Source organism: Myxine glutinosa, chromosome 14 (genome assembly GCF_964187855.1).
Source record: "Myxine glutinosa chromosome 14, kmMyxGlut1.1, whole genome shotgun sequence".
Classification (NCBI taxonomy): Eukaryota; Metazoa; Chordata; class Myxini; order Myxiniformes; family Myxinidae; genus Myxine; species Myxine glutinosa.
Window position 1 is genome coordinate 13,435,796 of NC_136274.1, and position 13,065 is coordinate 13,448,860.

General features: G+C 53.5%; 1 long non-coding RNA gene across 1 annotated transcript; it reads right to left on the reverse strand.

Annotated features, from left to right (window-relative positions):
• Nucleotides 1-6,670: 6,670 nt before the first annotated feature.
• Nucleotides 6,671-12,949, reverse strand: LOC144888758 (uncharacterized). Its single transcript, XR_013621329.1, has 2 exons — nucleotides 12,645-12,949; nucleotides 6,671-7,930 (listed from the first exon to the last, which is right to left on the reverse strand). It is a non-coding gene; the product is annotated as an uncharacterized LOC144888758 (long non-coding RNA).
• Between the last annotated feature and the right edge of the window lie 116 nt (nucleotides 12,950-13,065).

A 13,065-nucleotide genomic window follows, 5' to 3' on the forward strand; every position in this document is an offset into this window, starting at 1 on the left:
TATTTTTCAGGGGGCCCGAGGCAGACCACGAGTTTTTCCTCCGGGCCTACTTGCGCGTTTTGCAAGAAACCTGGACACTTGATGTCCAGTTGTTACCTCATGAAAAGGGACAACCCAGAGCGGAGTCCGACTATTACAACTCCGAATGCGATGGCTAGCGTAAGAAATCGCCATCAAAAGGGTTACCAACCATTTATTTCAGAGGGGTTTGTGTCACTGGATGGAGCCTCGACTAACCGGAGACCGGTTAGGATATTGAGGGACACAGGGGCACATCAATCTTTAATGCTTGAAGGCATTTTGCCATGGTCCGAGGAGACGGCAACGGGGGATAGTGTTCGTTTACAGGGGATCGGGGGCGGTGTTAGTGCTCCCCTTCATGTCATCCATTTGGAGTCCGATTTGGTGTCAGGACCGGTCACCGTCGGTTTACAAGCCACGCTTCCTGTAGAGGGTGTATCTGTGGTTATCGGGAATGATTTGGCCGGGGGTCAAGTTTATGGTAACCTGAGGGTTGGTAAAGAGCCCAGCAGGGAAAATAACACCACACCAGCTCGGGATGGCGACAAAAGTGCCAAGTTATTTGTAGGGGGACTGAACTTCAAAACAGAGGAAGAAGTTCTGACCTCTGTCTTCAACAGATATGGGCCGCTGGTGGAAGTGCGGTTGGTAAGAGACTGGGAAACGCAACAGTCAAGAGGGTTCGGCTTTGTCACGTTTGCCAGCACAAAAGACGCCAGAGAGGCAGAGAAGAATTGGAATGGCAAGGATTTGGAGGGTCGGACGATAACAGTAGGGAAGGCATTTCGTAGGCGTCGAGAGGTCTACAGGAGAGGACAACTGGGCGGTAGTTTTGGTGGTGGCCGCAATCAATATTATTATGGAGGCTCCCTGAGTTACGGCAGCTCCCGAAGGAAGGATTGTCAAAGTAGTGGCCGAGAAGGAGACCGCTATTCATGGGACTACCGGGACAAGCGGTCCCACCATAATTATTAGGGAAGTTCTGAGAAGTTGAAGCACTGAATGCGGCGGAGCCGCCGAGCCAAGATTCCTACACGGATTAACCGTGAACGCCGTTCCTAAAGGCGTCCAGGTAGTGAACTTTCATGCACGGACTAACCGTGAACTCCACGTTCCTCAAGGTGCCCCTGTAGAGAACTTTCCTGCACGGACTAACCGTGAACTCCACATTCCTAAAGGCATCCATGTAGTGAATACTCGGCTTGGCCTCCCGGAAAAAGTGCTATCGAGTTGCTTAACTTTGGATCTTTGATCAACCCCTTAACCTTCATTCACAAGAAACTGACGGTCAAAGTCAGAGGGTCATGAGATGGAGTTTGATTTGGCAGGGACAATGTCGTTGCTGGTGCTTAGTCCAGAGGGAGTAATCTGGAGGGGTTGTGGGGAAATTTTGGTTGCTTTATTTTTAACTGATAATGTGGGGGGGTTGAGTTATCTGGTTTGTTTCTCCAAATTGGCCGGCAAAGAAAGTTTTCGCTGGGTTCAAACTTTCTTTCTTGAAGGGGGGGAGTGTTACATATTTATGGGAATGTATGTGAATTACCATTCAGGTCTTTGCTTAGCCATGTGTAATAGATTAAGGGTTGTTGTGGTTGGAGGGTCAGGAGCCCTTCTGAAAAGTGTCCGGAAACGGAAGTGACCGGAAACGGAAGAGGAAAAGACACGAGGAAGAAAAGCGATGAGTATTCTTCTTCCTCGCCCCGCTCCGACGAAAGGTGGGATCGACCTTGCGCTGCGTGGAAAAGCGGCGTTCCGAAGCCCGTCTGGCGAGAGGAGTTACCGGGACGTGTACCTACCCGGTGGAGACGTCAAGTTGACGTGGGGCCGTGCATCGACCCCGCGTCTGGCACCGTTCGCGGCACCGTCTAAACAGACGCGTACGGGTCGCACATTGGGGCCTAACACGCCTTGCAAGCGGCGTGGGGCTTTTGGCTTGCTTTACCATACCCGCCTCGCGTGGCCACGAGGGGCTGCAGCCGCGGTGCCTGGTACGATACCTGCCCGGTGGAAACACGTCCACCCGGGGTTCGTTCAACCGCCCGAGTGCGGCGACGCCGACCAGCATCTTGGTCAGGAGGGGCCCAGAGACATTGTGAGGGGCAGAGACCAAAAGGGGGTCGTGAGTACAGAAATGGACACACATATATAAGATGGCCATCTTAATCATATAGGGAATTGATTGTGGATTGGGAATTGTTGATGGTTGTTTGTTGTTGATTGCTCGGGGAATATATCCGTGATTGCATCCTTGAAATTGTATGATATCCTTACCCTGGAAATATATCATTGAACATCAGTTTCTCTTGGGTGGAATTCATAGGGATTGCGTTGCGAAAGCGCATAGATAATATTACTTTCTGGCGAAGGTCCTCTCACGGTCCGGGGGTCACCGAGACCAGGTAGTCACCGAGGGGACCACGTAACACGTTCAGGAATATGCTTTTACAGATCTTCATCACTGTCCTGAGTGTCATTTTCGCAAAGGTGTCTACGCAAATACCAACATTAATATTTGGATTCCTAATGCTCTGAATATTCCAAAAATGTATAGTTTTGCTAATCTCCAAAAATTTTGAACGAAAAAACACAGTGAACCTGACTACAGGTCAATTCCAGCTTTTGAGGGCCCTGGCCAGAAAAAAAATAGACTACAGCGAAGTCGATGGCGTGCCATCGCAAATACCCACGCTTTCCAACGAAAGCAAAGTTGAAAGATGGCAAAAAGTTCCACCGAGGATGACCAAATATCAAATCGAGTTTTTTGTTTGTTTGTTTTGACCCCTGGCTTGAAGTCACCACCCGCTGGGGCATGAACCGGAGGTCAAATCCAAAAACATAGTCACATATTTCATGTATCCTCCAATGTTGACAGGTCAAATCCCCCCAAAATCGTCATATATTTCATACGCCCTCATATGTTGAGGAGGTCAGATATATATTTTTAAAGTCATATTTAATGTATCCTCCAATGGTGAGGAGGTCAAATCCCCAAAAATCGTTACATATTTCATGCATCTTCCAATGTTGAGGTCAAATCCAAAAAAAGTCACATATTTCATACATCCTCCAATGTTGAGCAGGTCAAATCCAAAAAAATCGTCACATATTTCATACTTCCTCCAATATTGAGGAGGTAAAATCCAAAAACATCATCACATATTTCATGCATCCTCCAATATTGAGGAGGTCAAATCCAAAAAATCATTACATATTTCATATGTTCTCCAATGTTGAGGTCAAATCCAAAAAAGATAGTCATATTTTATGTATCCTCCAATGTTGAGGAGGTCAAATCCCCAAAAAATCGTCACATATTTCATGTATCCTCCAATATTGAGGAGGTCAACTCCAAAAAATCATGACATATTTCATGCATCCTCCAATGTTGAGGAGGTCAAATCCAAAAAAGTCACATTTCATACTTCCTCCAATGTTGAGGTCAAATCCAAAAACATCATCACATATTTCATGCATCCTCCAATATTGAGGAGGTCAAATCCAAAAAATCATGACATATTTCATGCATCCTCCAATGTTGGAAGTCAAATCCAAAAAAATCGTCAAATATTTCATATGTCCTCCAATGTTGAGGAGGTCAAATCTAAAAACATCGTCATATTTCATGCATCCTCCAATGTTGAGGAGGTCAAATCCCAAAAAATCGTCACATATTTCATGTATCCACCAATGTTGATTACATATTCAAAGTTTCCAGATACCTCTCTATCCACAATACTTGAAGACACCTCATTCCAATTTAAATCGATATACCCCTCTATCCCAAACACTTGTAGATACCTAATTCCAATTTACATATATATACCGTTTCTGCTGCCACTTCGTTTCCAAGGAGAGCATTCCCAGCACTAACTACTCTCTGAGTGAAGGAACGAAGACCTCACCTTAATACCGTCCTAACTGCTTTTTCTCACTCTCAGGTTATGACCCCTCGTCGGACCTGGTCCTATCCCTACTGTTATGTATTACCTCCCCAAACTCCGGTTACGGTGCACCTCAGAGTCTGGAGCGGGACACGGCAGAAAGATTTGTTATTTTGCGTTTTCTAATAAACCATGGTAAAACCACACCAATACAATTGTAGAACAAAACAAGTAGTTGTATTAAGAACTCTCACATGCACAATAATAACACTCTTAAAGATAGTACAATGAAAATATCATGTGCATCAAATGAACAATACATATGATGGTACCATCATTCCCCAATGCTCTCAAAGCAAGGAACTCACGATACGCCAAACGTGAGTACAATGTAACATTTCCCAAAGTCCGTGCACGGATCTCCACGTGGGGTGAAGGTCGAGGTCGTGCAGAACGGCAAGAACAACAGGCAGGTATTGGCGCGGCTGTGGATGGGGAGTTACGAGGCGAGAGGTCAATTTGGGAATTGAGCCGATAGGTAAACCAACGGCAATCAACATAATGAGGTCGATATGGAAATCCCAACGGCAAAACAAGACGCACCAAGCGGACAGCCTCTTCTTCTTCGAGGGCAAAATGGCGTTTAGGCCCATAATGGAAGCGCTTGATTTCTCCAAAGATGACTCACACTTGGTGATAAAACCTGAGCCGCAGGTTTAATTGCACTCGCAATATATGACGATGTTGCAAACAATCCCTTTCACGGGAAACCTCAACTCATTCGTGACCAATATATAAAAACAAGTCCGCTCTCAGTTTTGCACTCGCAATATATGACGATGTTGCAAACAATCCCTTTCACGGGAAACCTCAACTCATTCGTGACCAATATATAAAAACAAGTCCGCTCTCAGTCTCGACGTGACTCACAGCTCTCTCCTCCTCTCTCTGCCCATATTGATCTCTCTTCTTCCGGGCTCTGTGCCTTTTTTTCTTTTTCCTTCACATTTATTTTCACCTTTCACTGAAGTCATCTCCATTTCACACAAAAATCTTAACAACAATACCACCTGAAACGAAAAATCCTACAAGTATATAATAACAACAAAGGCGGAGTGACGGATCTCTAACACTGCCTAATCTGCTGAAAACCTCTTCCTGACTTGTTCGGCCACTACTCTCAACTCTTCATTATCCAAAACTGCCTCTATCACGGTGACGTAATAGTTGTGACACTTTCATATTGTTACGGTTTTTAGAACCTTCACTAGTAAATTTTAGTAAATCTTTCCCTTATAAATGATCCCCTGTAAATATCCCCATCAATTGGCTTTGTTAAAGATCGCACCCTAGTTAGTCCATGTACAACAAGTAGCGAACCATAGGACTTCTCCGTAGTTATTTCATTATTGTGTGTTTCAGTTAAGGATCTGTTCCCAATAGTTGAATCTGCGTTGCATTAATCAAATAAGATAGGCCCCTTTCAATTTCCCCAATCGTCTCACCCGCTTTTCAAAGTAACAGTAGGGCAGCGTTCGCCGCCGTTTGCATTGGGCTGTTTTACTGGCACCACGCCGCCATAAGCCATGCGGTCAGGCCGAGGAAGAAGGGGGTGGGGCCGCAAGAACAAGGTGTGGCACGTCGACGCATCATCAGAGGTGGAGTCAGCGAGCCCTTTGCCGGCCAACCAGCGCCGCGGTGAGCCAACGGGTAGGCGTGTCATCGGAGCCGGCCGCTTGATTCTAACACGAACAATAAAAGCGGCTGAGAGGGACTGCTTGAAGAGAGGAGACGAGGGAGATGAGTGAGGGAGTTGAGAAAGAAGACGTGATCCGGCAGATGATTGAGGTACCCGACGAGGATACGGAGCATTGAAAGGAGGAGAGTGGGTCCCTTTGACGGCGACAATCCCGCGCTTCATTCGCATTGTCCGACCGTGTGAGATATGAGACCAGAACAGAAGCTGCCGCTGGCTGTTCACTTCCAGCCCGGAGCGTGGACCTGGAGCGGACCTCAATGCTGTGCCTCTGCCCGAACCTTCCAGCCCTGCTGTCCCACCTGGACCTTCTCCCTCTTCCAGTCATTCCTGCCTGCTATTCCCCTTTCATGTAAGTCTGTGTGTTTGTCCTGGGCGTTGATAATTAAGACTGTTTTAAGGTTTGCCCTGTGTATCTGCTTTTTCCTACTTGTAAATGCCCTTCTTTCGTTTCCTCTTTTAGTATAGAAATAAACCTGTGTTCTTCCTTTACCCTTGTTGGTTCTTTGGCTTCCTCTCATCCGGTCGCTTTAGTCTTTTCCCCATTGGTACCTGTGGCACGATTTGGCCAACGCTCAGAATCGGGTTAGTCGATTGCTAACGGCTCGAATCGCGGATTGCTAAACCGCTCGGCAAATACCATCTTGTCCGTGGTTCGAGCGGTACTTGTCTCCCTGCTTTGCGGAGGGATTGGTAAAGGTATTCGGGAGAACACCTTGACCAATAACCCTGACCAATTTCACCCCGCAGAGGAGCGTTATAAGTACCAGGACTAGAGACGGCCAGCTTAACAGGCCAAGGGGATTAACCCCCCCTTGCTAAGGGGAGTGCCATCTCTGAGATCCGTAACAATATTATTTGTCTCCATGGCAGGTAATTAAGTCGTCTTGGAACCACATTTATTATTTGGTTCGCTTATAATATAAACTCAACATCAAAAGAAACTTATCAAATCTTGAGGACACTCATTGAAATCCTCCACACAAAAATGAAAAATATTTGAACACAGAGGTAAAGTTCAGCTATCTTTACTAAACACATGTCAACAAACAAGAGGTTGCCTCAATCACAGAAAACAAAAAGCATGAACATCACAAGGAGTGGTCCAATAAAAGTCACAGCACTGCAACAAAGGCACGCACCTGAATACAGTCAAAACAAAATGACACAGGAATGGGCACAACACTCCTAACAGTCAAGGACAGAATGACAGCAGTCCTCAATATCGTGTGTCCTCCCTGAGCTGTGATACAGGCTGTACACCTCCGACGCATGCTCTGTACCAGGTGTCTGATGCGGTCCTGGGGAAGTCTGTCCCACTCCTGCAAGGTTTGAATGAGCATTTGCCGATTGACAGCCGTTGATCTCCTCGATGCAAGACGTCGACCAAGCTCATCCCATAAATGCTCAATGGGATTGAGGTCAGGGGAATAAGGCATCCAAGGCATCACTTCAACACCCTGTTCCTGGAGAAAGTTAGTGGTCAGGCGAGCAGCATGGGGTTGAGCATTGTCCTGCTGGAAAACTGCGGTCAGGATGAGCCTGGAGAAATGGCAGCAGATGAGGTCTCAAAACTTCATTGACATAACGCTGACTAGTGAGATTGCCTTCGATGATGACCAGAGGTGTCCTGAAATGGGTGGAAATGCCGGCCCATACCATCACACTGGGTCCTCCCCAACGATTCATCTGGCGAATACTGCATGATGCATACCTTTCCCCACCTCTGCGCCATACCCGTTCACGCCCATCAGCAGCATGGAGGCAAAATATGGACTCATCACTGAACAAGACTGCACTCCACTGTTGCTGTGCACAGTGGCGATGCTGCAGACACCATCATAGTCTGTTCCACCGATGCACTGCGTTCAACACTGGACCTCTGCAAGGACGTTTTGCCACCAGTCCCCGACTTCTCAAGCGCCTCCGCACAGTAGAGACTGATGCGGGTTGTTGTGGCGACCTTTTGTCACTGCAGCTGTTTGCGTCGCAGGGCAGAAACAATCACAAAGATGCTGCAGCACAATCCAGCGGTCTTGGTTTGGGATGGTTACCCGTGGTCTTCCACTTTGTGGACCATCATTCACAGTTCCAGTTTCACCGTTAACATCTGACGAGGTTGGGAATTGCAGGCTGTGAGCAACCAAGACGTTGGGCAATTGTTTGCTGGCTTACACCAGCCTCAAGCATCCCAATTGCCCTTGAACGTTGTTCAGATGTCAGGCGTGGCATCTGAATGTTCTTGTTGTTTTTTCTGTCAGAAGCCTCTAGTCTAGAGTGACAAAAGACAGCAGTAAATGAATGTTTAACCACGAGAACTGAAGGATTTCATTATGAGGGTCATTATTTAAAGGGAAAGATCCCAATACAGAACCACTCAAGCATGCCATTGTTGATCAACCAGGTGATGGAAGTGAAGTTCCCATTACATAATCAGCCATTACAATTGAAGAAACATGTTTGTAAAGCCGCAGATTTAAAAAAAATGAAAGTGATCAGTTTATTTTGATGTTTAGTTTATATAAAAAGTCAATAAATAAACCATCTACTGTGGCGGACACGAAAGCTCACTGGCGTGATGGCATCATTCCGCGCACCAAGTGGGCGGCGGCCACGCCCAAGGGGTAGGCGTGGCCGTGGGATATACACCGGGCGCGCAGCCCGGAGTGCTCCAGTGCTACAGTGTAGCTCTTGTAATAAAGACTCTTTGAACTTAACGCGTTGTCCGCTTCCTCCTTGCTAAACAAGTAGCGCGCGTAGCACCGCGCTTCATTGGTACCCTCCGACGTTCTGGTCAGCCGTCGCTGACCACCCGAACCCGCCACAGCAATGGCCACCAACGCGGTCACAATCAAACTCCCCGAGTTCTGGGAGGCTCAAGCCGAAGTTTGGTTCCTGCAGGCAGAAGCCCAGTTCCGACTTCGAGGCATCACGGTGGACGAGACCATGTACTGCCACGTGGTCGCCTCCCTCGGGCCCGGCACGGCCGCTCGCGTCATGTCGGTCCTGAAGAACCCACCTGCCAACGGCAGGTACGAGGCGATCAAGCGTCTCCTCCTCGCCACATTCGGCCTCACGGTGGACGCACGGGCCGACGGCCTCCTGGACCTCACCGAGCTCGGTGACACGCGACCGTCGGTCCGCATGGACCATATGCTGTCACTGATGGGCGACGAAACCCCGAACGCTCTATTCCGGGCGTTATTTCGACGCCAGCTGCCGGCACGAGTATGCCTCGCGTTGGCCGGTTCCGTGATAACGGAACCCCGAGCTCTCGCTGCCGAGGCCGACAAGTTCTTCGTGGCTTTGGACACGCAGGCGAGTTTTGGCGCGGCCGTCGCGCATCTCGAGGCTGATGCACACCTCGTGGCTGATGCTGATGCACACCTCGCGGCCGCCGCCACGCCCCGCCCACCACCGCCGCCACGGAGAAAACCGCCGCCTCCGCCGTCAACCTGGTGTTTTTTCCATGCCCAGTTCGGCCACGAGGCTCGGCAATGTCGCCCGCCGTGCTCATTCGGCAGGTCGGGAAACGCCCGGGCCGGCCCTCGGTAGTGGCACTGAGCGCCGGCCGTTCAAACAGCCTACTGTTCATCACGGACACCTTATCCGGGCGCCGTTACCTGTGCGACACGGGAGCGCAGGTGAGTGTCGTTCCCGCCGGTACGTCCGACAAGCGGGCCGGGGCCCCGCGCTGCTTGCTGCCAACGGTACGTCCATTTGCACATACGGAAAACGCTGCCTTTCTCTGCGGTTCGGAGGGCAGGTTTTCCGGTGGTCGTTCGTCACTGCCGACGTGCCTATGGCACTGCTTGGCACGGACTTCCTCTGTGCCAATGGCCTGTTGGTGGACGTAAAGCACAGAAGGCTTGTCCAGGCTGAGACGTTCAGCTCGCTCGCTTGCGCGCTGCCCGCCTCGTTGAGCAGCTCCCGGAGCGGCTCATCGAGCGGCTTGCTGAGCGGTTCGGTTCCGGCCAGGTTGATCTGTACGCTTCCGGCAGCGAACGAATTCACCCGCCTCCTCGCCGGCTTCCCGGCCCTCACGCGGCCCACCCTCTCGGCGGGGGCCGTCAAGCACGGGGTGGAACACCACATCCCCGCCACCGGTCTACGCCTGGGCACGCCGCCTCGAGCCGACGAAGCTCGCGGTAGCTAAAGCGGAGTTCGCTACGCTGGAGCGGCTCGGCATCGTGCGGCGCTCCGAGAGTGCTTGGGCGTCACCACTCCACATCGTGCCAAAGCCCGGCGGGGGATGGTGACCGTGCGGGGACTACCGGCGCCTCAACGACGCCACCACCCCCGACCGCTACCCCGTCCCCCACATTCAGGACTTCTCCGCCCGGTTGGCGGGCATGTCCTTCTTTTCAAAGGTGGACCTCATACGCGACTACCATCAGGTCCCCGTCAGGCCGGAGGACATCCCGAAGACGGCGGTCATCACGCCATTCGGACTTTTCGAATTTCTTTGGATGCCCTTCGGTTTGAAGAATGCGGCTCAGGCGTTCCAGCGACTAATGGACAGCGTTTTGCACGACTTGGATTTTGTCTACGTCTACCTGGACGACATCCTCGTCGCCAGCGCGTCCCGCGAAGAGCACCTCCACCATCTCCGCACCCTCTTCGAACGCCTGGACCAGCATGGCCTCATCGTGAACCCTGCCAAGTGCCGGTTCGGCGTCGCCGACATTGACTTTTTGGGGCACCGCGTCACCAGGCACGGGGCCGTCCCCCTACCGGCCAAGGTGGACGCGGTGAAGGGGTTTCCGCGCCCCCGCACGATCAAGGGGCTCCAGGAGTTCCTGGGCATGGTAAACTTTTACCATCGGTTCCTGCCCCGCATCGCCCAGCTCCTGCGCCCCTTGCACGAGGCCCTCCGAGGGGAAGCCGGCAAAGGTGACGTTACCTGGACCGAGCAGATGGACGCGGCGTTCGCGGGTGCGAAGCTCGCCTTGGCTAACGCCACCATGCTCGCGCACCCGGCGCCCGATGCACCGATCGCCCTCACCACCGACGCCTCGGACTACGCGGTGGGCGCGGTGGACGAGCAATGGGTGCGTGGTGCCTGGCAACCGCTGGCGTTCTTCAGCCGGCAGCTTCGCCCGCCGGAACGCCGTTATAGTACCTTCGACCGCGAGTTGCTCGGGCTTCACTTGGCGGTCAGGCACTTCCGCCATCTGCTCGAGGGCCGTGCGTTCACGGCCTTCGCCGACCACAAGCCACTGGTCTTCGCGATGGGCAAGGTCGCCGAGCCGTGGTCGGCCCGGCAGCAGCGTCACCTCTCGGCCGTGTCCGAGTACACGACGGACATCCGGCACGTCGCGTGGAACGACAACCCGGTGGCGGATTGCCTTTCCCGGTCCGTCGCCCACGCAGTCCACCTTGGCATCAACTATGCCCGGATGGCGGCGGACCAGGCCGCCGACCCCGGCGTCCAGGCCTTGCGGACCGCCGTCACGGGCCTCCGCGTCACCGAGGTGCTGTTCAACGGCGCGGGCACGGCCCTCTTGTGCGACGTCTCCCTCGGGCGGCCTCGCCCCATCGTGCCCGCGGGCTGGCAGCGCCAGGTTTTTGACGCCATCCACGGCCTGTCCCACCCGGGCACGAAGGCCTCCCAGAGGTTGGTCGCCGACAAGTTTGTCTGGCATGGCCTCTGGAAGGCCGTCCGCGGCTGGACCAGGACGTGCCTCGCGTGCCAGCGCGCGAAGGTGCACCGACACACCCAGGCCCCATTGGCCCCGTTTACGGTGCCGGAACGTAGGTTCGACCACGTTCACGTGGACCTGGTGGGACCTCTGCCCCCCTCACGGGGTTTCACCCACGTCCTCACCATGGTGGACCGCACCACCCGGTGGCCGGAGGCCGTGCCTTTGGCGGCAACGACGGCGGCAGACGTCGCGCAGGCGTTCATCGCCACCTGGGTCGCCCGGTTCGGTGCCCCCTCGGACATCTCGTCCGACCGCGGCCCCCAGTTCACCTCGGAGCTCTGGGGGGCGGTCGCGCGGGGGCTCGGGGTCCAGCTGCACCGAACCACGGCCTACCACCCCCAGGCCAACGGCCTGTACGAGAGGTTCCACCGCTCGTTGAAGGCCGCGCTCCGGGCCACCCTCCGCGACGGCGGCTGGGTCGACAGGCTCCCCTGGGTCCTGCTCGGCCTCCGGACGGCGCCCAAGGACGACCTGCGCGCATCCGCGGCGGGGTTGGTCTTCGGACAACCGCTGCGGGTGCCGGGCGAGTTCCTCCCAGACCCCACGGCACCATGGTCCGCGGCGCAGGAGCGCTCCGCGCTTCAGGAGACTGCCCGGACCCGGAGGTTCGCCCCGATGCCGACGGCGCACCACGGGCACCCACCTACGCACGTCGCCCTGGAGCTTCGCACCGCGGAGTACGTCTTCGTCCGGCATGATGCCCACCGGACACCACTGCGGCCCCCGTTCGACGGGCCTTTCCGCGTGCTGGAGACCGGGGTGAAACATTTCACCTTGGACATCGGCGGTACTCCCGACTGCGTCTCAGTGGATCGCCTCAAGCCGGCCACCTCGACGTGGACCACCCACCGCCGGTGGCTCGGCCCCCGCGTCGAGGCCGCCCCCCTGCGGGCGGACCCCTGGCACCGCCCAGGCACGCCGCCCCCCGGTCCGGCACCCCGCCCTCCGGTCCGGCACCCATCCCGGGTGCAGCCAGAGGCATCCCAGCTGGCATCCCTGCACCCCGGACGCCGCCAGTCGCCAGAGGACGCTTCGGCCGGGTCATCCGTTTGCCCCGCAAACCTCCAGGTGCGCGGGAATTCTGGGGGGGCGCGTGTGGCGGACAGGAAAGCTCACTGGCGTGATGGCATCATTCCGCGCACCAAGTGGGTGGCGGCCACGCCCGAGGGGTAGGCGTGGCCGCGGGATATACACCGGGTGCGCAGCCCGGAGTGCTACAGTGGAGCTCTTGTTGAACTTACTTTCTTTGTTCTTGAGTTGAACTTAAGACTTTGAACTTACCGCGTTGTCCGCTTCCTCCTTGCTAAACAAGTAGCGCGCGTAGCACCGCGCTTCACTACAAAACATTTTTAGTTCGAGAAAAGGGTAGAGTGAGCCGAGCGTACTGCACTGTACTGTCCTCGTGGCGAATGATTATTCTCCTGTACCTTCTCCACGAAAATCCCTCCTTTTCCACTACTTGAACTCATTTAAAAGAGCGACAAGTCGAGACACCGTGCATCGCACGTTAGTTTACAGGACATCGTGATTTTGCGTACGTCACGCGTTCACATCTCGCCGCTTCCTTGATCCGCCTTCAATCTGGTGACGTCATTACGTTAGTTTACAGTACGTCTTCAGTTTTCGTGCGGTGCACGTGCTCATTCCTCACCGCTTCCTTGACCCGCCTTCAATCTGGTGACGTCATTACGCAATCCCGGCC